General features: G+C 38.4%; 1 protein-coding gene and 2 long non-coding RNA genes across 17 annotated transcripts in view; 1 reads left to right on the top strand and 2 right to left on the bottom strand.

The window, feature by feature from the left end:
- LOC105495829 (neurexin 3) overlaps positions 1-23,651 on the bottom strand; it is a 1,710,602-nt gene that overhangs the window by 1,001,093 nt on the left and 685,858 nt on the right. The gene's annotated exons all lie outside the window — the stretch shown is intronic.
- On the bottom strand, positions 654-17,917 carry LOC105495824 (uncharacterized). Its single transcript, XR_011625254.1, has 2 exons — positions 9,622-17,917; positions 654-7,903 (listed from the first exon to the last, which is right to left on the bottom strand). It is a non-coding gene; the product is annotated as an uncharacterized lncRNA (long non-coding RNA).
- LOC105495823 (uncharacterized) lies at positions 12,527-22,079 on the top strand. The gene is made up of 3 exons (XR_003021364.2): positions 12,527-12,620; positions 18,705-18,782; positions 22,013-22,079. It is a non-coding gene; the product is annotated as an uncharacterized lncRNA (long non-coding RNA).

A 23,651-nucleotide genomic window follows, 5' to 3' on the forward strand; every position in this document is an offset into this window, starting at 1 on the left:
TTTCCTAAACCAGACTTTCACCTGGAGAAGAATGGTGGGGGTGGCGGGGAAGAGGACTTTGGGTACTAGGGAGACAAAAAGGGAAGGGTAGAAGTCAGGGCAGTGAGAAAGCAAATAAATAGATGTGAACCTGAAGAGCTGTGGGTTGGAAAGATAAATAGCTTATTTTATTAAGAAAACTTTCTTTGAGAGACACAGTATTGCCAAATTCTATAAAGTCAGTCAGTCCTTAAACATGGACTAATTATAGCCATGCATTGAATGTAATACAGGTATTTTATAATACAAAATTTATCAAATTAACAAATATTTTAATTATAAAATTTTAACTTATATAATTAACAAATGTTATAATATATATTAAGAAATTACTATATAACTAATGGGTACTAGGCTTAATACCTGGGTGATGAAATAATCTGACCACAAACGCCCATAACACATATTTAGCTATGTAACAAACCTGCACATGTACCCCTGCAACCTATGTGTCCATCAGTAGACGAATGAATAAAGAATGAAACATGTACACAATGGAGTGCTATTCAGCCATAAAAATGAATGAGATACTCTCATTTGCATCAACATGGATGGAACTGGGGGTCATTATGTTAAGTGAAATAAGCCAGGCACAGAAAGACAAACTTCACATGTTCTTTTTTTTTTTTTTTTTTGAGGTGGAGTCTCGCTCTGTCACCCAGGCTGGAGTGTAGTGGCCCAATCTCGGCTCACTGCAAGCTCTGCCCCCTGGGTTCACGCCATTCTCCTGCCTCAGGTGCCTGCCACATGTTCTCTTATTTGAGAAAGCTAAGAATTAAAACCAACTCCAAAAACAAACAAACAAACAAAAAAAAAAAACAAAAAAAAAACTAACCACACACATACAAAATATGTTACATACTACATACACAATTCCACATAATCTTCACTGGTGCCTAGGAGGTAGATGCATTATCATTCTTATTTTATATATGAGAAAGCTCAGATTTGGAAAGATTCATTAACTTATTTAAGTTATAATAACTTAATAATTTATTATTTAAGTTAAATGGCAGAGCCAGGCCTAAAATTCACCTCCACCTGACTTAAGAGTTTTGGGTCACACCTAACCAGAAATTCTAACAAAGGGAAGCAAATGTTAAAACATATGAACATATGAACATGATATTCAATGTCACAGGCAACAGAATAAGAAAGCAGGCTGATTCAGAACTTAGATTTTATCTTCTACCACAGTGATAATAACAAAATACTTCCAGACACCTGACTTAGAACCAGAATTTTTACACTCAAAAATTAGCTATGTCAATATGTCTACTTAGGCCCATGTCATTATAGTAATAAGCTAATTTATAATTGTTGTTAATTATCAAATTGTCAGATGTTAAATAATACTACAACAGCAGCAACAAGAATAATAAACCACTCTCTACCAGGAAAAACTGACTCATGCAGCCAATTCCAGACTTGCTTCGTCAGGGTATTGGCATATTAACAATGATGGATGTGTAAGCAAAGAGCTGTAAATCTGGATGCAGGGACTCTTGCACATCAACTAGAAGGAAGTGAGATGATCAAGTATTTTTCTCTTGCCAGATATCATTTCATATATTCACTAAAATAGTTCATCATCTGCTCTCTCTGAGGCAATGAAGTTGTTGAAGTAAAATTCCTATGCCTGCCCTAATTCTTTCAATTACACCCAGTTGAAAAAATAATTTAATTTGAAGGAACTAAATATGAATTTATTCTTCTGTATCTTTCTATGAAACAAAGGTCTTTGAAGGTCTCTATTTTAAGTACAACCTAAAACCTCCTATTTTTTTTTTCTGATAACCACAATTCTTGCCACATCATGGCCTCAAAGATGCTTTTGCTATGAATAGCCATACACCAAAACGCTGGAGATTTAAAATACAGTTCTGTCCCTGACCTTATTGTTGACACAAACCCTGTAACATTTTTCTAAGAATCATTCTGAATTCTGATGTTGCTAAGAGTTAACATTTATTCCTCATTTTCATTGTTTCCTTCTATCTGAGTGACATGCCTGGCCTCCCCAGCTTGATTCAGATTGTTGATTCATGGGATTGGTAGAGTCTGGGAGATGACTAACTCTCCTGGCTGCCAATCTGCCTGTGGTAGGCACACTTCTTGCTTTGCTTCTTCTTGCTGAAAGTTTTACTGGTACAGGCACCCAAAGAAGAAAAGACCTGTGGTTGAAGGTTGAATGATTCTGAAGTGTTATATTAACAAGCCTGCTTAGCTATGAGACCTAGGCCCCACTCTCTAATACAGCCTTTACAAGTGATGCACTCAGGCAGTGCTGTCCCAAGACTGTTAGCACTGCCTTGCAAGAGCCAAATATATGAACCTCTGCCCAATTTCGACATCTCATAGGCATCTTGAATTTCACCAGGGAGGGAGAATTTATACCATAAAAATATGCCAACACTATAAATCAGTCTCTTCTCTTCTAAAAGAAAGAAAATTAAACATTTACCAGTATATCACCAAATAGAAGCTATATTTTGATCTCCTTCCCTCTAACTTGTGTATTTTGATAACAAATTCAGTAAAGGGACATTATCTACTGTACTATACCAACCTCCCAACAATTACCAAAGAATTTCCTACTTCATATTTCTCCTAATTGTCAGGGAAATAAAAGGTTTTAGAAAAGATATCTGTCTAGTCCTGCATAATTCAGCTCAAAAAGAGAATAAATACAAAATCTTACAATATTATCAAATTCTAAAGCAAAATGAAATCTACAACCATTTAAGAACCCTTTTTGGAAACTGTTCAAAAAACTCTTCCTTGAAAGCAGTAAAACAGAAGAATGTTAGTTTTCTTTCCTTCTTCTCATTCTTTCCTATAATATTTCATGTGCCTTGATAATTTTAATGCATGGCTTTCTTTTTCACAAGAGGTTTGTTTACCCCTGAAAAATCTAAAGCTGCAGTTTAAGCAGATTCTACCCAGCGGTGGCGGTATTTCGGTCACATGATCTAAATTATAAAATTTTTGCTCCACTTGCAATTCTGATGGTTTCCCTGCTCAGTCTCCTACAGGGCCATAACCAGAAATTTTCATCACTTTGTTTATAAAAAACATTCAACATTTTAATTAAAACAGCTGCATGGAAATCACCACTGGTTTTAATAAGAATATTCTAAAGCAAATTTAACAGTAAAGATTGATTGAAATGAATACGGGCAGACACCTTTCTACATTTTACCTTTCTATTTAACTTTTTGTCCAAAGGATACACAAAATCTTTTATTATTATTATTATACTTTAAGTTCTAGGGTACATGTACACAACGTGCAGGTTTGTTACATATGTATTCTTGTGCCATGTTGGTGTGCTGCACCCATTGACTTGTCATTTACATTAGGTATATCTCCTAATGCTATCCCTCCCCACTCCCTCCACCTCACGACAGGCCCTGGTGTGTGATGTTCCCCATCCTGCATCCAAGTGTTCTCATTGTTCAATTCCTACCTATGAGTGAGAACATGCAGATACACCAAATCTTAATCCGTATTAAAATGTACTATGGTTAGTTTTATCCCCTAGGCTAACTTGAAATCACTATGGACTCCATCATACAGCGTCTTAGAGAGAATACTAACTTGGTAAAGGCCTGAGGTATTACGGTCACTTTGTCACTGAGAGACCATATAACCTTGGGCAAGTTCTGTAATTTTGCTAGGCTTGTTCTCGCATCTGTAAAATTAGTCTATATGGTTTCTAGGCCCTTCCTGCTCTGGCATTACATGAGCCTCTTTATCTTTCTCTCTCTCTCTCTCTCAGGTATTAGTGGCAGCCTACCGCCTTGTCTCAGCTACAGGTACATTAACAGAACCTGCTGTGCATTGTTTGAGTTAATTAAAGGGAAGTAATTACGTTTTGCCTTTTAAACCTTGCTGAACTCAAGTTCTACATCCGTTCTCCATATGTGGTACATCAAAGAATATGGTGCTCTGGCACAGGGTCTTATTGTTCCTGTTCTCCATGAAATCTCTGCTGTCAACGTTTCTTTCCACCTTTTCCTTCGCAAATAATTAGACGGAGTAAATTCCACTTAAAGCTTTGCGTTCCCCAAACTCTCCCCCCTCCTTTCTCATTCAGGCTGGAATCTTTGCTCTGTTCTCTTAAGCCCCTTTGAAGAGCAACGTGTTGACTCTGAGTAACAGTATCACCTCTCCTTTCTCTCCACCCTGTACCCTACCCCAAATTCCACTCCTTCCCTCCACAAGATAGAGAGAAACAGCTTGAGATAGTCATTTCAGTGATAGGCTGCATTAAATAAAATGATAGTATTTTTTTCACATAGAACAGAACACTTTGAACTAAATTTAAACAACATTTTTAGCGTAAGATATAAACTTATGTCATTATTATCCCCACATCTCAGTTAGCTCTCTGTGGGCCATCATGGAATTTTTAGAACTACCAGATCTCTAGGTTGGAGGGCCCCTGGGTGTCATCTGGTCCAAATATCCATCTGATTCATAAACTTCCCTTGTAATTCTCCTGCCAATGGTCCTTCAGCTTCTGTTTGTGCACACTAAGCAGCTGGAAACTCACCACTAGAATGATATGCAGCCTGGGGACAACTGATACTTTCCTTGCACTTAACTTCTACATCTTGGATTTAGATAATATTGGTGTATCTGAGTCTAAAGATACATTATCTTCTCATCCCAAGTGAAGAGATTGGGGAAAATGGTCAGAGAGGCTAACTAACTTGCCTGAGGACTCTCAGAAGTGTCAGAACTACGATTTGAATACAGACCCTTAAGTCCAGAGGCTATACTGTCTCTAGCTTCATAATGAGTACCTAAGATGTCCTTGTGATTCCATTTATATTAAACCACTTTAAATATTAATGTGATTTTTTTCTTATCTATTTGCCAAGTTTTCTCTGTGCATAATTATTTATCACTGACTCTCAACTCTTGCTTGCTACTGACTTCAAAAACAAACCCACTCTTGCTCCCTTGGCCCCTACATTTCAAAAGTTCACTTTCATTTCCTTTATCTGTTCTAATCTTACCCATCCTTCACAGCCTGGGGTAACTTCACCACTTCCAGCAACTCCTCCCAGCTACTCAATTCAGCAAAAAAGGGGGTCTCTCTTCTGTAATCTCCTTTTGCCTACAGAAACAAATGGTTGGCTCCCTCTTACTAAATAAATATTCTTGAGATCTGGATCCCACAAAGTAATGACAGCTTAAGTTGCTATCTGTGCCCAACTGGGCCCACTGTAGTTTAAGAAGTGTTGAACGATTTCAGAAGATGAACCTTAATACCTTAAAGACTTTCCTCTATTATTTCATCTGAACATGCTTGGAGTGGCAGATGCATTGATAACTTCATGTATAAGCTGGAATAAATAAAGTATTCTAAAACTCTCCAACTAATTTGACATTTCCTTCTCTAATCTGAAGGTATGGCCTGTAATAACTCAGTGGCTTAGCGGGTGCATTTCTGCACGCCAGCCACCAGAGGGCTTGCTTTCCTTTCTTTTTAAGGCATCCAGCACCTGAAACAAGAGCCTTTGGAAAGGGATAATCGACTGTTGCCAAAGCTTCTTTGGTGACACCCCTTCATCCATGCCACTTGTGTCAGAATATGGAACACTCAAATTATCCCAGTCTCTATATAAGAGAAGACGATCCCTGAGCATCCTCCATTCTTCAACCTGCTCACTAAACATAGAGCATTCCAGGGGTAAGAAGAGATGGCAGTTCTGTGCTGGTGGGTGAAGGGAAGACAAACTAGCAACAGATACCCACATCTGCCCCACCATGTTCGGCGTTACCCCCTCCTATTGCAGTGAGACTGAGCCTTGGGTAACCCTTAGATTCCTTTCCTCCTCAGATTCTAGGCAGATCAGTTCTTAGCCAGAGGCCGGGGGTGGAATTCTAATAATATCCTTTATTCACTGCAATGCCCCAAATATCTTGAGAACCAGATTTCCTTTCCCATGTGAAAAGACAGCCTAACTTAGTTCTTTCCTAAATCCTCTGACAGTTTTACAAGTAGGGTGGTGAGTGACCTTTCTTTCTTTGAAAAAGTGTGTATAGATGTGCCTATTCATAGAAATCTGACAGAGCTGACACCTGGTTCTCCAAAATGTAGTTGCACTCTCACCACTTTCCACTGACATTTATAGAATATGATTATTTTTGATAGTGGGGGACAAACGGGGAAGGGTAATAGGAATTGTAAAGCACAAGCTTTTATCCAAAATTTTCCCACTGTAAAATGAATCATATATTCAGCAGGGTGAGCAATACCCAAGTGATGCAGAGCATCATTCTCTGCTCTTTTCCTGGGAAGAAATGGCTTTGCCTTTCCCTAGGAAGTGGCATACTGGCCTCTCCATGCTCTCACTTCACTCGATTTCCTCCTTCTCCTGGAGCTGCTGATGCCTGTGTCTAGACATCCACACAAAGCTAAGAGTACTTCAAGAAATGACAAAGTGCTTTTTGAACAGTACACAGCCCTGCTCTATTAAGTGCTGGGGAAAGGCCATCAAATTCTGGGCAAGATGCAATTTGAGTCCATTTTGACATGTTGAAACTTAATGACTTTATTATGCTTCATGGTTTATAATTCAGTCACAAGCCATGGCAGGTTGGGCACATTTTTTCAGACAGTTGAGAATTAGGTGGACTAAAGGCCGTCAGCTTTACCAGATGGTCATTAACTGTAAATGTGTTTTTTAAGCAAGATATACTCTGGGGAGGAAGGGAGGGCTCTCATAGGGAGTTTCATTGGCCATAATCCTCTTTATACCTACCTTTCATATAGAGGTAAGAGCTGCAGAGAAGGAAGGTGTGCTGAAAGAAAAAGATTACCTTACCTATTTTCCAGCTGCCTCGAGCAGCAGTGAGGGACCACATGTGCACTGCGTGGATTAACTTGTAACATCAGAGACAAGTACCCAGGTATCAACAGCACATAAACTCAAGTCCATATGCAATAGTCTTCATAACATGCTATGAGCTGGAGACCAAAACGGTGAGGAAAAACTAGGCACGGTGTTTCACTGAGGTAAAACTGAAAAAGTGGGGATTAAACAAGGGTAGAAAATAGAGAGAAGGTGCAGGAGGCAGTGGGAAGGTAGACCACAGAGGTCTGAGAGTAGCAAGGGAGCCTTTGATAATTAACTAAATTCATCTACCTATGTCTGCTGACCATAAGTGGTTTCATTTTTATTGCAGCATATTCAAGGGACATTGTCTAGGAACTGAGATGACCTCAGGTCCTAGATGCTAGGAATCTCAACACTTGTGTTCAATGACACACCGGGGAAGCCAGGTTAGGAGACAGGAAAGATAAAGGAATTCATGGAAGGATTGCATCTTTATAACCACCTGTTTATGAGCAAAACCCAATCATAAAAGCAGCTGTAAGCAGAAAACATAGGAACATTATTTTGTCCTTTTGACATACATTATGGTATTTAAATCCCATAACAGCAGCAGAGATTGTAAAGAACTGATTGTAATTGTCATAATTAACCGTATGCAGTTCTCCACTACGTTGTATAGCTTTGCAACTGGCAGATCTGATCAGGTATAAAAGAAAACACAGCTTTTGGAATCCCAGGAGACAGAGGAAACGACCCTTTTTCCGATTCCTGTCGTTCTCAATTACTGCGGGTAGCGGCAAGATAATTCCACAGCCATTTCAAATATGGAAAACATTCAGAGAGGACACAATTGACATCTAAAATCATGTTAGCTTTGGGGTTTTTTTGCCATTTTGGATGTGATTTGGAAGTGGGGGTGTTGTAAAAGAATGAAAATGATGAGGAAATAGGATGTTTATGAGTACTGAGGCAGATGTTCTTGAAGTCATTTCTTGGAAGATGTGGAATGGCTGTATGAAAGAAAACAGACACATTTTAAGCAAATAAATTTACTTGGAAACTCAGAAGACCTCAGTTGGTTGAGTAAGAACCAAAATCTTTTATACACACACACACACACACACACACACACACACACACACACACACCCCAACATACTCGTACTGTCCTGAAATATCTAAACTTAACATCTTCATTATTTTTGTTTTAATAGCCTAAAGTAACCCCAAAACATATGAAGATATAAAAATAACATTTTTCCTTTAGATTGGATAAAAAGAGACATAGGCAGAATATAATGTATCAGCTATAGAAGTGTGAGATCTTATATGCAGAATGAATACTCTCAAGTATGTAAGTCCATAGAATATTAGAGTTGGAAGATACATGTAAAGCAACACTACTCTACCTTTTGCCTACTCTAATTGTCACCTACAAATCAACTTTATTGTAGTTCACTGAATGAAAAAATAATAGACATTTGAGGTCAACATTCCTTCTATAAGCAGGAAGGAGGAGCAGAAGTCAGTGGGGGAGAAAATCATATAAGTAGAAAAAAGAGAATTAAACAAGAAGATAAATGCAATCATATGAAAAGGAGTAATACATGAGAATTAAGAGTACTAAAAGTAAGAATTGATAGAGGGATATATTAAAAAGTTATGTTTTGAAACATGCCTTAAATTATGTTATTCATATCTACGAATGTTGGCAACATTTCTTTAGTTGTCTCCTAACTCAGATAATTATTTCATATTTAAAAACTGTAAAATTAATACTATGCAGTAACACAAAAGTTGGCTATCATATTTGAAGTCATATTTTTGATGAGTGTTTTGACTTGCATATATAGAAAGTACAGTTCAATTAAGAAACAGGAATAGAAACCCTAAATGACTCAAACAATAATTCTGTAAAACGTGGATGATAAATTCTATACTACCCTTTATATTTTAATTTAGCCAATGAAGATTATTGCAACAGTTTTTTTTTTTTCAGGCCTGTGACATCACAGACATCACTGGTTTGTTACTCAAACTAAAACTCATTATTATTTAAAGAATTTGACATCACATAGTAATATGTTTCAAAATGTGCTAGTGGTTATGAAGCAGTGGAAAGCAGGCAGAGGAAATTATTATTAAATGAGGCATGGCCAACAAATAATGGTTATCTGAATATAAAACCATTCTGTGGCTATTCTATGCATAATGGTGAACTAAATATAAAATCATTTTTTAGTTACTCATTGTATTAGTCAGGGTTCTCCAGAGGGATTAACCATCACACTCAAGAATACTTTTTCAACCAAATCAAACTGTAACCAATTCGTAACTAAGTATAGGCCAACCTTACACTACTCTTTAAAGTAGTTTACAATCTGTTCTACCTATTGAGTGCCTGGAACTAAGGCAACTAATTGTGCTAAGAACTGGGTTAGGTAACTTTACATATATATAAATACATATATTTACCACTTTTATTTCTTATTATAACCCTGTAAATTGGGCATTACTATTCTCATTTTACAGAGGAGAAATCCTAGTTTTGGAGAGATGCGATAACTTGCCCAATCATGGAAAAGCAGTCAAAGAACAAGAACTTAAATTCAGCTCTAGTGAGTTGAATGGCAGCCCCCGGAAAAGATGAGTCCGTGTCTTAATCCCCAGAACCTGTGAATCTCCAGAACGTATAAATGTTATCTCATTGGCAAAAGAGTGACTATTACCTTATATGACAAAAGACATTATTGAATTAAGCATCTGGAGAGAAGGTGCTTATCCTGGGTTAGCCACGTGTTCTCTAAATGCAATCCCATGTATCCGCATAAGTTAGACACAGAGAGAAGCAGAGACCCACAGCAAACACCATGTGAGGATGGAAGTGGAGTCTGGAGTGAAGCAGCAACAAGCCAAGGAATGCTGAGCACCACCTGAAGCTGGAAGAGACAAGGAATGGAGTCATCCTGAGAGCCTCTGGAGGGACTGCAACTTTGCCAGTGCCTTGAGTTTTGACCTCCAGGTTCCAGATCTGCGAGAGAGTTTGTATTTTTGTAAGCCACCAGGTTGGTGGTAATTTGCTTGGCAGCCACAGGAAACCGATGCACCATATCTTCGGATACCCTTTCTGTGACACCATTCAAGCTTCTTGACATCAGAATGCAAGGCCACAGACCTCAGAATGTACTCTAGACCTTCCTTATGTCAACACGGACTTGGGGCCAGCCATAATGACTTAAAATCTAGGTCCTTCAGCCTATATATGAATTACTATTCTTCATATTTGATTCAAAATGTTTCAACTAATACTAAAGCAAACCTACAGAAGCAGAAACTCCTAATTTCATGAAAGAACCTCCCTTCTTTATTGAGGGAAATGGAATTACCCAAGGAAAAGATGAAAAGAAGTGAAATGTTCCTTCCTCTGCTGCTCTTATTGAGTCTACTATGACACTGAAGAAGCAAATTCTGCCACTGATCTTTTTGCATGCTTAGTATTACGTCTGTATAAGTGAGGGTGAATTTGGCATAAAAGATTTTAAGATTTTTTCTAGCTCTAAGAGTCTCTGTAATTATTTTTCTTTTTCTCAATAAATATGTGTGGAATAAAAGAAATCAACAAATGAAAACATTGCTATACATGGAGCCAAAGTCATTAAGCCTATTATACTATAACAACAAATATTTAAGCTAAAAAGAATATGTGTCTTACCAAAATGTGATTCCCTGGGACAATAACCTAAACAGAAAATAAATGACCAGGTTAAAGGAAATAAATATCTAAATATATGGTAATAATGCAACCAGTCTCCTTGGGATGAACTCTTATAGGAGGCACAAGAAATTTTAGGTATAATTCAGTGTAAAAAGAAAACCTGTGGCCGGGCGCGGTGGCTCAAGCCTGTAATCCTAGCACTTTGGGAGGCCGAGACGGGCGGATCACGAGGTCAGGAGATCGAGACCATCCTGGCTAACACGGTGAAACCCCGTCTCTACTAAAAATACAAGAAAATTAGCCGGGCGAGGTGGCAGGCGCCTGTAGTCCCAGCTACTCGGGAGGCTGAGGCAGGAGAATGGCGTGAACCCAGGGGGGCGGAGCTTGCAGTGAGCCGAGATCGCGCCACTGCACTCCAGCCTGGGGCACAGAGCAAGACTCCGTCTCAAAAAAAAAAAAAAAAGAAAAGAAAAAGAAAACCTGAAAAGTGAAATCTGTAGAAAATATTTGATTCCCAAGGCAAAGGATAAAGAGATTGTTGCTGATAAAGAGATCTGTGTGTCAGGCAGTATTGTAAGTACTTTGCAGCATGAAATTATTAAATCCTCATTCTAACCCTGAAAGATGGGTGCTATCATTATTCTCACTTTACAGGTGAGAAAACAGGCTACCAAACTTATTAAAATTACATAGTAATGGAGAAAGTAAGTGGCTCAGTGGTTAACACAGCACTCTTTGTTAAAATCTTGGTGAGAGGTAATCAAGGCAGAGGAGCTGAAAAAGAACTAGAATTCTGAATCCACCACTTTACTAATTTATTCTATCATTTTTAAGATATGAATGTGCAAGCAATGTGTGTTAGGCTTTTGCTAGACACTAGAGGGAGAGTGGGGCAGGGAGGGGAAAAAAACAATGAACTAGAAAAATGTTCCAAAACAAAGGAGAAAGAAACAATTCATAAGTGAGAGAAACCAAAACTAGAATTGATAAAAAATGATTTGGGAAAACATCATCATAAGTGAATTTGAGAAAAGTATCTGAGTTTTCTTAAAGAATCCTTCACCTACAAGCCTTTCCAGACAGTGGGCATAGTCACAAAATGTTCTAAGCCCTCATCATCCAAGATGGTGCCAGAAAAACATGAAAGAGCCTAGGAGCTCCAGGAACCCGGGTGAAAGAAAGAATTATTAACCAACAATGAAAAGAAACAGAAGACAAGTGGAAGATAGTTTACAATAATAATAACAATCCATCTGGTTCTAAATACCAACAAAGCCAAAGACAGATTTCTAGCAAAGCAGAGACACTTCTTAATAATTCTAAGTTACCAGGTCAGAAGTGACTCTAGTCTGTTCTTCTCAGCTCGATCAAAACAAGTCAGTGGACTTCTGTTACATGATAGGAATCTTGAAAAAACATTCAGACTCTTAAATTAGGAGTAAGTGGGTTTTAATCGTAGCTCTACAAAATACCAGCTGTGTGGTCTGAGGCAGGTTGCTTAAAGACTCCCAGTTTTAATTTCATCATGTGGAAAATAGAGATAATGATAGAACCTACCTCATAAGTCAGTAAAGATTAAATGTAGTAATGTGCGTGAATTGCTTAACAAAGCATTTGATACCTAGCACGTTTTGTTGCTGACAAGTACTAATAGTATTATCATCAAATTAGACTGATTGATTACTGTGGCTAGAATCATTACTAAATTTGATCAGAAGTGTTTCTTTACTGTTTTACTAATTCTCTTCGAGTTATGCATTACCACGTGACTTGCCTGGGCTAACAGAATATAGGTGAAAGTAAAGGGTCACTTCCGAACAGAAACATTTCAAAGCCAGTCAGAATTCACCTTATTTCCTTCCTGCTTCCATGGTGACCAGCAACATTCTGGATAGTAAAGGCTCCTTCAGTCTAGATCCCTTAACAATGATGACACAAAGCAATACGCTTGCCAACCTGTGATGAACATGAAGTATAAAGTGAGAAATAAACTCCATTCTGCTAGCTCCTGAGGTATGGGGTTGGTTGGTTGCCACAGCACAACCTAACCTATTCTGACTATTACAACAGTGTTCTAGATTTGTTTTGACTTTTAACTTCTAAGTAATATAAATGCTTTTGGTTTTTATATATTGATCCAATCTCTTTTCATTCTTGTTACATGTACACCCTCTTCAAATGTTTCTAAAGCAAGGTTGCCTGATAGATTGAAATTCCTATAGGACAAAGACTGTGACTTTGAATTATCTTCAGGTAACAGAACTCAAAACAATACTAAAATCAGATCTGGCATTTAATAGATGCCTCTTTGACAATGGCAATGACAGTGATGATCACAAAACCATCTTCATGATAATCTCTTTATGTCCATTTCTACTTACTTGTCACTACTCAAATAGTTCTCTCAGAAGAAAGATATTTTAAAAACAACTGTCACTAAAGAAGGTAGCCATTTTGCTCTCTGTTTCAAACCTATTCTGAGAATAGAAAAACAAATCTTAAAGCTGATATTCTTGGATCTTGCATTAATGCTCCAGAATAAGTAACAAAACCTCAAATGTGTTCGTGTTCTACAAAGGAAGCATAAAAACATTAGTCCTTATACAAGTTTTCCTTATTGGATCAGTGATGTGTAAAAACACTCAAACAATATTTGCAGGACTCAGAAATAAGCAAGAGCTAGTTGTGTAGTGTTTATGCACGCAGATGTGGTGGGCTCTCTTTATTCTTGAGGAATCCTCCAGCATTCTAAGACTTATTTGCTCCAATGAGGCAAGTGAGTGGCCAGAGTGACAAGGCTGGTCAGCACGGCTTAGGCAGGGCGTAGCAGGGGGCAGAAAGGTTGGCAGAGAGGGTGGTGAACATGTGAGTGAGTGAGGCAACATGCTCGTCCTTTACACTTGCATCCCTTATCTCACTCAAAGAGTGGTCTGTCCGTCCAGCCCCAAGGGGTGTGCAGTCCATCTCAGGATCCACACCTCCTTCACTCCAGATGGTGCTGTCATCAGTGAGGAAAGCTCAGCTGAACAGCTTGGACAGATGAAAAGCATAAAAGGGGAAAAGAAGACTGAAGTACTTGGGCAGATCAAGAGGAAAGGACATGAGCTCCATTGCTTTTAAGATAAAAAGCAAAATCCTTATCACGACTGACTGTGTCCTCCATTATCTGACCCTCTCTGCACTCTCTAAGCTGATCCCTCACTTTTCCTCAGCCATATTTACTTTAAGTTTCTTAAAGACCTTTGGCACACCCCTCTTTCTTAGCCTAGTAACTCCTAGCCATCATTCTAAGTACAGCACAAATGTGCTCAGTAAAGCCTTCCCTGATGCTCCCATGGCCATCCCAGAATAGAGCAGCTCTTCTGGTCATATACTTTCACACAATTTAAAATTTCCCCTTACAGCTCTTATGAAGTCAAGTTTTTAACTTTGCATCAGTACATTTATTTTGGTGTCTGTCTCTAGCACTAACAATTAAGCTACACGTGGGAAGAGACAGCATCGACTCACCATCGGATCTCCAGCACCCACTATTCTCCCTGAGACAGGCATAGTTTTCAGCAAATAACCTAAATGAGCAAGGCTAGCAGAGGGCATGAAGCACAGTGTGCCTATGAGCTTCATCTCTTTTGGACAAAGTCACCTTTTTCTCCCTTCCAGCAGCTCCTTCTCTGAGGCCACCCGCCCCTGTAAAGCTCTTGGCCAGAAAGAATCTCAGTTGAACAGCACATTAGATGGAACTGCCCAATCAATAGGAACTGTCCCCAGAATTGCAATATGGCTAGAGAGAGGATTTGACCTTTAAACCTCCAGCCAAGAAAGACAAGCTTTTCCTTTACTCTCCTTGGCCAAAACTACTGGAATGTGATCCTAATGGAGATTGATTGGCAAATCCCCCTGAAGGCATTTATGAAAATTTAGGACCCTAAGAATTCTCTTTGTGTGCCTCAACTTCTGCATGCGTAAAATGGAAAGAATAGTATAAGCCTCTCAAGATTATTTTGAGAACTAAGAAAAATAATGTATGCAACAGTGTTTACCAGAGGCCTGGAAGACAGAGTGCTCCAGAAATGGCAGCTATTATTAACATAATGATTCAACACATAGGATTTTAATTTTATATTACACTATAGTTATTAGAAATATGTATGTATCTACTTCTACACAAAAAAAAATCTGTAGAAATTTACGTTACAAGAATATACTAATATTTTTAAGTGAGGTTGTTAGCCTACTTAATTAATCTTATCATAGATTTAAAAGCATAGAATGGTCTAAGATAGACTTTCTGAAGCACTGCTAAAATAAACAAGTATTTTAAAGACTTTTAAATGGAAGAACATTTGCTAGGGAAAGTAAAGAGGGTTAAAGACTTGGTTGTAAAACGTTCAGTATATTCCCCACGTAGTAGAGTTAAAGGGGGGCAAAGGAGATTATACTAGTCCTATTTTATTGTCTTTGGCAGTCACTCTATAGCTGATACCTACTAACAAAAATCTAATCTATAGAATTAATATCTCATTTATAGCTAAAATAATTTGTTATCATCTAATATGGCTCAGTGAAAACTCTGTTTAGCATTCTCTGGGCTTCTAATACAGATTCATGCTGAGGTTCCAAGAGATCAATTTGAAATTATGCTCCCTAATACAACATAAGGCTAAAAATTATGAAGGCAAGAATTTGCATCTATACAAGTATGTTTTCTGGAACACTATCATGTGACATGACAACATGCAAAGGTGGCTTTTCACTAAAGATGGAAACCCAAATAATGATGTGCTTCAACACAAAATCGAATTAAGAACATATTTGTCGAGGGGAACAGTCAAAGCCTGAGACCAGAGGAACCCACAGGTGACTTCCACCTGCTCTAGAGATGGTACGGACAGGCATGGGGATGGGGAGCACGGAACAGCCACAAACAGGTACTTCTCAAAGGACACTTGCTCTTTCCAAAAGGATCAGAGAAAGGTACTATATGACAGTAGTCCCCACTCAAATAGAAAACATTCTCAAAGAGAAAAAAAAAACCCACAAAAATAAAGAAGCAAAGGACTAGGGTGAAGCATTTTCAGGTTTCCTTCCATAAAATTGCTTGACAAATTCCAGTAACACTCACAAGACCCAAAGTGGCCACTATTCACAGTTGGATCCAACATCAAATCCCCAAATCAATAAACATTTTAAAGCCAACAAAGAAGGCCTTAGACACAAGGTGAACAGAGGTTTGTTTTCATTTTAACAGGAACTTGGCTGCTATTTCTAACCCAAACGTAATTTGCTTCTGGACTGAGAGAGAGACGGATCTTAGAATTAAGGATAGAAATGCTGTAATTCTGAATAAACTATTGCAAATCAAGCATTCTGAATAGGGGTCGATAGAGATGCATTCACAATCTCGCTTTGCATTCATGCTGTAGCTTCTCACACTATCATCCAACTCCCAAGCAAAAGTCTTTTAATTAAGGATGAGGGGTGGACAGTAGGTGGCGATGTGGGTTAACAAGTGAACTTGAACACTGCCTTCATAGACTCCAGCCTTCAAAGGAGGGAGCAGCTGATACTCCTTGTGGCCACTCTCAGGTTCAACAGAACAGAAGGAAGTGTGGATCTTCTCCCACTTGCAGCAAGAAAAATGGCCAACCCTGGAACACTGTAGGACGTCGGCCCACATCTTCCCTAGTCATAGTATTACCTCCTCAGGTATGCCAATGCACAAAGTCTTTAAATAATGTAAATTGTCCCACTCACATCTCAACATGGATTATACATAAAAGTAATTGTGCAGCAAATTCAAAGAAAATAAAAATTACATGTCATGAAATAAACTAATACTAGAGCCCACTAAACTATCATGGAGGACACAGGTTAGGCTGTTTTATTTTCCTTTCTTTCTGAAGGCTCCAAATTAGAGCACCATGTTATTAAAAAATGTATATTTAAAAGACTAAGGTTTCTGAGTTGTGGTCCGCAGACAAGCTACATCAGAATTACTGCACATGCTTATGAAAATGCATATCCTCAGTCCCAACTCAACCTACCGAATCAGATGTTCTGAGCACAGAGCCGAGGAAACTACACTTTGACCAGCCTCTCATTTAGACAATAAAATTGCTCTTTATATCTTATACTTCACCGAATAGCCTCCCAAGAAGTAGGTGAAAACCTTTTGAATAACAATATTTATAGTAAAGGCAACAGCAGAAGCTGGGATTTGTAAAGGAGAAAGTTGTTTTTCTCTCTCCCCTTTCCCCATCATGATGGATAATAGAACAAGTAACATTCTCTTTCCTTTTTTGCTTTTATGTTGTGTCTTGCCTATTTCCTAAGTCTCTGTGTTCTGGAAAATTTAAATATCTTAACTGTTTCTAGTGCATATGATTTTAATATTTATGGATTTTAGATGAGGTAGACACATTTTGAAAAAGACCTTAAAAATTGATTCAGTGTATTCTGTGTGTCAGAGCAAGACAATAAGCTTGACAAATTATAGGGCACTCCCACAGTGCCCCTACACATAGTACTTTGGGGGACAATCAGGATGCCAAAAACCCTGTAATTAGAGGTATTGTGGCTGGAAGGAGTCTTGATTACAAAAGCCTGAGAGCCTGTGCCAGATCTTTTTTTTTTTTTTTCTTTCTGAGAGAGGATCACCTTACTAGATGAGATAAGAAATACTGCATTTTCCACATAGCATAGACTTGGAGTCTTTGAGGGACAGGGGCCCTCTATGAATACTTACTTATATTACATTTTTAGACCCAGCCACTTTGCAGAGGTTCTTTGATAACTCTAAGTCTTGGATAGGACCAAAGAATTATAAAGTTAGGACCTTTACACAGCTGAGTCTCCCAACAGAAAGTGCAGTAGAGAAAAAAGCCTATATATAAAATAAACTAGAGCAAAGCAACAACATAGACACATACAGTGGGTGAGAAATACAACCATTTCTCATCACTTATTCCCTCATCTCATTCAAAAGAGATAAAGGACAAAAAGAAACTGGATACCGTACAAAGAACACAGATGCCCCACAACCTGAGTCCTAATAGCCTCTGATAATAAATCTCGTCCCTGTGTGGGAGCCTGCCTTGCCGCAAACCTATCGCTTCCAATTCCTTCTCTGAAGATGTAGCCGGCCCATTGCTGCCGCCACCACCACCAGCCACCACCAACTGCAGGAACAGCTGGTCGAATCCATTTCAGCAGAGAATCTTAGTGAAGTGCGTAAATCCCATACGGGGTGGCCGCAAGCAGAGCTATCATCAGCAGGGCTGAGCTATTTTTGGAACCATCTTAACTGATTGTCCGCCACCGCTATTCTCTACTCCTGCTTCCCTTTGCCGGCTCTCTCTCTCCCCTCCAACCTGAGACGCCCAAGATTGACTGATCAATAATATGATAAAAAGCAGACAGCTGAAGGGAACTGGTAAACAACTGACATAAGTAGATAGATACAGGAGTGATACACAATACAGAGAAGGTGATTAAGGCTAGCATGTCTTTAGAAAGACAGCCTGTAAAGAATTCAGGCATCACAGATGGACTGGGGGTGGGTTGGGAGGAGGAAGGGGAGGGGAAAAGAGTCTGCAACACACAAAAAATTTCTCAAGGAGCATCCTCTCTCTCTTTTCTTCCCACTGTAGGCTATATGTGGGTTCTTTATTTAGCAGGGCAGGGTCAAGCGTTTCATGCACAACTTGCTCCTTAACCTTCCAAAGCTTGCTGCTTTCAACACTGGTGTGTGCTGGTAGCCGCAGCAGTGTCTGCACAATTCAGGTTATTAGCAAGAAGGCAGAGGAAATTCAGGAACAGAGTTCCGGGGACCCAAATATATCAGTCCTCCTTGTACCTGAGGACCCAAAAACGAAGCTTTGTTCTCAGTGGTATGTTTAAAAAGGAGCCTCCTCACCTGGTTACCTGGGTTACAGAGCAACACTGCAAGGGCCACACAAGCCAGTCACTCAAAGGCCAGCTTCCCAGGATTTAGCATGAATGACCCTGCTTCATTTTCCTAAAATAATCCAACTTTTTGCTTTAGCTTTTTAAGTCTGGTTTGCCTCTCTGACCATTACCTGCATTCTTTCTTTCCAGTCTGTTACTACTAGTAGTCGAGTAAAATAGACCAGTATTCGGGAAAGGGATTTCAAGGCAGAGGGGCCCAGGTGGCAGGTGAGTCATTTAGCCCCCTCCGTCTTTCTTCTTTGTGCCCACCTCACCTTGTACAAATTATTCAACCTCTCAGCTGCTGGAGGAAACTTTGCAGTACATAACGGAATCACATCACTCATTTACTTACAATGTTTCCTCCAGCTTCCTGTGCCTCCTAGAATAAGATGCAAACTCCTTGCCTTGGCCAGCAAGACCCTGCGTGATCCTTGCATCTTTTTCCACCACCACCCCTCCCTTGTTCACTGACCAGCCATACATACATTCTTTCTGTCCTGCAAACACACTATGTTCCCACCTTCAATTGTCATGACCTGTAACCTAGCCTTACCTCCTGCACAACATATTTTCCTAGGAAAATTATGCTACAATTTTATTTGTTGACTTGCTAATGACCCGTCTCCTCTAAAATATAAGCTCTTGTTCACAACTACATTATCAGCACTTAGAAATATGGGTGCTCAATAAATAGTAGATGAATGTTTTTGAATACACTAAGATTCCTCACTTCAAAGAGGAATAATAATACCTCTTTGGCAGGGTTATTGGGAGGACTAAATAAGAAAATGAATATAAATTGTTAACCACAGTGCCTGGAACACCTTAAAACATTTAGATTTTTTTTTCAGATTTGAAAGCTACTTCCTACCATTTTAATCACCAGAAACAACTTCCCTCTACCCTGATAGTTCAAAATATTTGAATCTTTTTCAAATATTCTCGTCAAATAAATTTTCCTGACCCAAGATTCCCCATCTTGACCAAGTTCTTTTGATGCTTTTCTTATTAAAATACTCTTAGGAAAGCAGCAAAGTAAAGACTTATTTGAATCTCTCAGATTAAATATGGGAACAAAAACCAAGCATTCAGTTTTCAGTCCAAGGGATGTTCACCTTGTCATGCCTTAAGGGTGGATGGACACACTGCAATTTCCCTAGAGGTGAAAAGGAGACTGCAGAAATGACTGGTCTGTAAACTTCACAAAGCTAGAAATCTTGGAGGCTTCCTAGCATTTACAGGCTCACAAAACCAAGGCTCTAAGGGTTCCTGAAGGAAGAAGTCACTCAAAAGACATGAGGTCTTAGGCAATAGTGAAAAATAAGACAGTCAGGATCACTGAACAGTTTACAGAGTACTAATTAAATAATTTGTTAAAGAGCCCTGAAAATAAGCTGTTTTACTTACCAAGCAATAGAAATAGGAGAACTTGGGAGAGACAAGCAAAGGCACAACCATAACTAACTTGAGCAGCTCTCCTGAAGCATGGGGAAGAGAGGAGCCTCAGCCTCATGGAAGTCTATCTCCAACCCCTTAGTTACAAATCTTCAAGGGCAATAGCTTATGTCTTCCCCAGAAAGATGTTTTACGTGTAAAACTTAGATTGTAAATTCCACATATACCAGACCTGCAGATGACTCTACAACTTTTGTATTTTACACAGTGCCTGGTACAGCTTCGACAGGATCAATGCTATCCAACTGACATCCAGGCTCCTCTTCAGTCCTACATAACAAGATGCGTTCTCTAAGGAACCAAAATCACTGAGTCACAGGGATACTGATAAGAATACTGTTTTCTATGATACCAATGTTTGGCATTGTATTATTTAAACTACAGCTGAGTTCCGTTTGTTTTTGAAAGTTAGCAGGAAATAGTCAAGGAGATGTCTTTTGCTTACAGTGGGGGCTGCCTTTGATCTAGGCACTTTTATGCATTAATTAACCTTCTTGTCCTCCTCCTTTCCCCCACTGAGAAACATGCTGGTATTACCCACTGTTGTACACCAAGGCACAGAGAGGATTTGTCCAAAGCTGACAGCAAGAGAACTAAGCTACACTTTCATTCTTACTCAGCCTAGTTGCAAAATCTCACGCCATGTGCCACCTTATAATCAGCTGTTTAATTATGAAATACCTGAATGCTGTGTAATTACAGCTGTTTTTCATGAATGGCTGCCTCCTTGTAAAGTAAAACATCCAGCTAAGTAGTAACACCTGGAATCTGGAATGATCTTTTTCTTTCTTGGCAAGAACAACTAAACAGAGTCGTTGATTGTATCAACATCTTATGTGGACTTCTTGAAGTAGCCATCATTACCTTTGGCAGGTGTAAGTATATGCAACCAGAAAACTTGACAACCATTTTTGATTCAAGAGACAAAGCTAAATCTTTTTCAAGTTAGAAATAATTTTGTAAAATATTTATTTTGAAAGCATTTTTCATTCCAAGGTCCATGGAGGCAGAAAACCACCTTGCAGAAAAGAGTTTCATATGTGATCCTGAACAAAGGCAAAGAATGAGACAGAACAATTTTATGCACTTAAATGAGGGTTCCACTATTTATTTTAAAAAACTGTGAATAGGGATGGTAATTACATTGATTTTGGGTATTACTAAAGCAAAAGACAAAGTGAATTGGGATAGCACTGGCATTCCAACCCACAGGACTTTTCAGGAAATGGAGCAACAGATGTTGATATTCACCCATGAAAACTCTGCTAAAATTGCAAATGAGTGAAAGTGCTATTGTTCTGTTCCTGTTTTTTTGTTTTTTTGAGATGGAGTCTCCCTCTGTCACCCAGGCTGGAGTGCAGTGGCACGATCTTGGCTCACTGCAACCTCCGCCTCCTGGATTCAAGCAATTCTCTGCCTCAGTATCCCGAGTAGCTGGGATTACAGGTGCCCACAACCACATCTAATTTTTAGAATTTTAGTAGAGACGGGGTTTCACCATCTTGGTCAGGCTGGTCTTGAACTCCTGACCTCGTGATCCACCCGCCTCAGCCTCCCAAAGTGCTGGGGTTACAGGTGTGATATTGTTCTATTCTTTTTCAGTGAGAATCATGGCTTGTGTCATGAATTTTCTAACACCTGAATGCAATAATTTGGAAATTAAAAGTCCAAGCTTTATCAACAGCTTAGGCAACAAGAGTAAGTCACGTGACCTTGGTCCCATAAATAGTTCAATGAAAAATACTCCCACCACCTTGTTCTATAAGAACGTAGCGAGTCACTTAGTAAAGTCATCAGCTTGCTCTACCTTCCATGTCAGACCAAGATATATTTCTCACTTCTTTTTACTACAGTAAAGTTCCCAAACCAAGAAATATTTTTCAATGTGTAATTTCTGGTTGTAAGAACATGTGAAACGTTTTAAATATTTGCTAAGCATTTGATGATACTCAGCAAAACTTCCATTGATGTCTAAAGTAACATTTTTCCATTGTTGTCAGATGAACGAAGTTGAATGTGGCATATAAAATGGAAACTCTGATGGATATGGCAGAAGATGTGATTAAGATCCATATTTCAAAAATGTTCCCTTGTAACAGTTGCTGCTGCCAACTCCAAGAGATTCAAAATGCTTAAAGGAATACATTATATCTTCTCAGAAAATGGAAAAAAAAAGAGCCCCCAAATACTATTTTATTATTAAATAATTTTCTTTAAACCTTGCACGCCTGTGGTATTATATCGGTTACATGTAGGAAACACCAAGAAAAAAAAAATGAGTATACTAATCCTGATTTAAAACTTACAAAAAAAGTAAAAGTCCCTGTAATATCTTGTGCTGAGATGAGGCGGGAAAAAAATGCTCCATGTTACACAATGTAATCTCTTATTCATTTTCCTGACAAACTAAAATTTTGGAAATCCTATGTTAGCAGAGATGCTGCATTTAGACATCTTCAATAAAATTTTATTTAGAATCAAACATAAATTGAGAATTTGTAACAAAATCTAGGCTGATGAGTATCTTTATAATATCCATAAAAATGAATATGAGAAGCAAATTAAGGTATCATCAGTTTGTCAAGCCTACTTACCTTACTTATAAAACTATGTTAAGGATGCTACAAGGAACTTAGATATTTTATTTTAATCAACTAAAATGATAATGTCAGCCTTATATATTCTCAATAGCATTTATTAGGATGGAGATAAATAACACACACATGCACCCATACACATCTTGGGCGAGTTATTATATGTATTTCAAAGTAATTTTATCTTTTAAAAAAATCCATGATATACTATTTTATGAATTCAGACTGATTTGCCCTTCTGGCTATCTGAAACTGCAACAGGTTACTCTCTCACAGAGTTTTAGTCTCTTTCAGCAATTCTTAACAGAGCACAGATTTTTTCTGCATTCATGTGAAACATTGTTATCAAATACCATTGCCTAGAAAACTAACTTGTCTTCCAAGGCAAGACATTCTAATTAACTTCCCTGAGCTGAACTTAATTCTGTTACAACCATTTCCTCACATTCTACTTAATTGAGGCAAATGACTTGATTTTTGGAGTCAAATTAACTCAGGGTGTTTTATTTAGATACTGGCAATTCTCTTTGGATTAGTGTTTTTACAACCATGAGCGACAAAGGATTTAAAATAATTTTATTTCAAAGCTTCAGAAAATTACAATATAATATAGGACTAGATGCAATATTCTTCTGTAAAATAAACTGAGTTGATTCTTTTGGGATTGGATAGTCATTTTTTCCCCCAGTCTACAGTATTCAATTAACTGATGAGTTTTGGGCTTCTAGATATCCATAGTGAAACTAATAGTTGAGCTATTTTACCCAATTTAGGAATTGAAGACCATTGACTATGGTGAAATCCTCTCTACAAATGATTAGACCTATGTATCCTTAACCCCACAAGTCTTACCACTAATACACTGGTCTTATCATTTCTTCAAACATGGTTCAAACTGTCCCTCAACTGAAGCACTGGCTTGCTTCCAGTTTAATAATGGTGAGTTGGAATTTGTAGACATTTACATTGTGACATGAAAGGTTGCAGATAACCTGCGAATTTGCCTCCACAAGTGACTAAGAACAAAAGAAAGGATGATTATAAA

The sequence above is a fragment of the Macaca nemestrina genome, chromosome 7, assembly GCF_043159975.1.
Source record: "Macaca nemestrina isolate mMacNem1 chromosome 7, mMacNem.hap1, whole genome shotgun sequence".
Taxonomy (NCBI): Eukaryota; Metazoa; Chordata; class Mammalia; order Primates; family Cercopithecidae; genus Macaca; species Macaca nemestrina.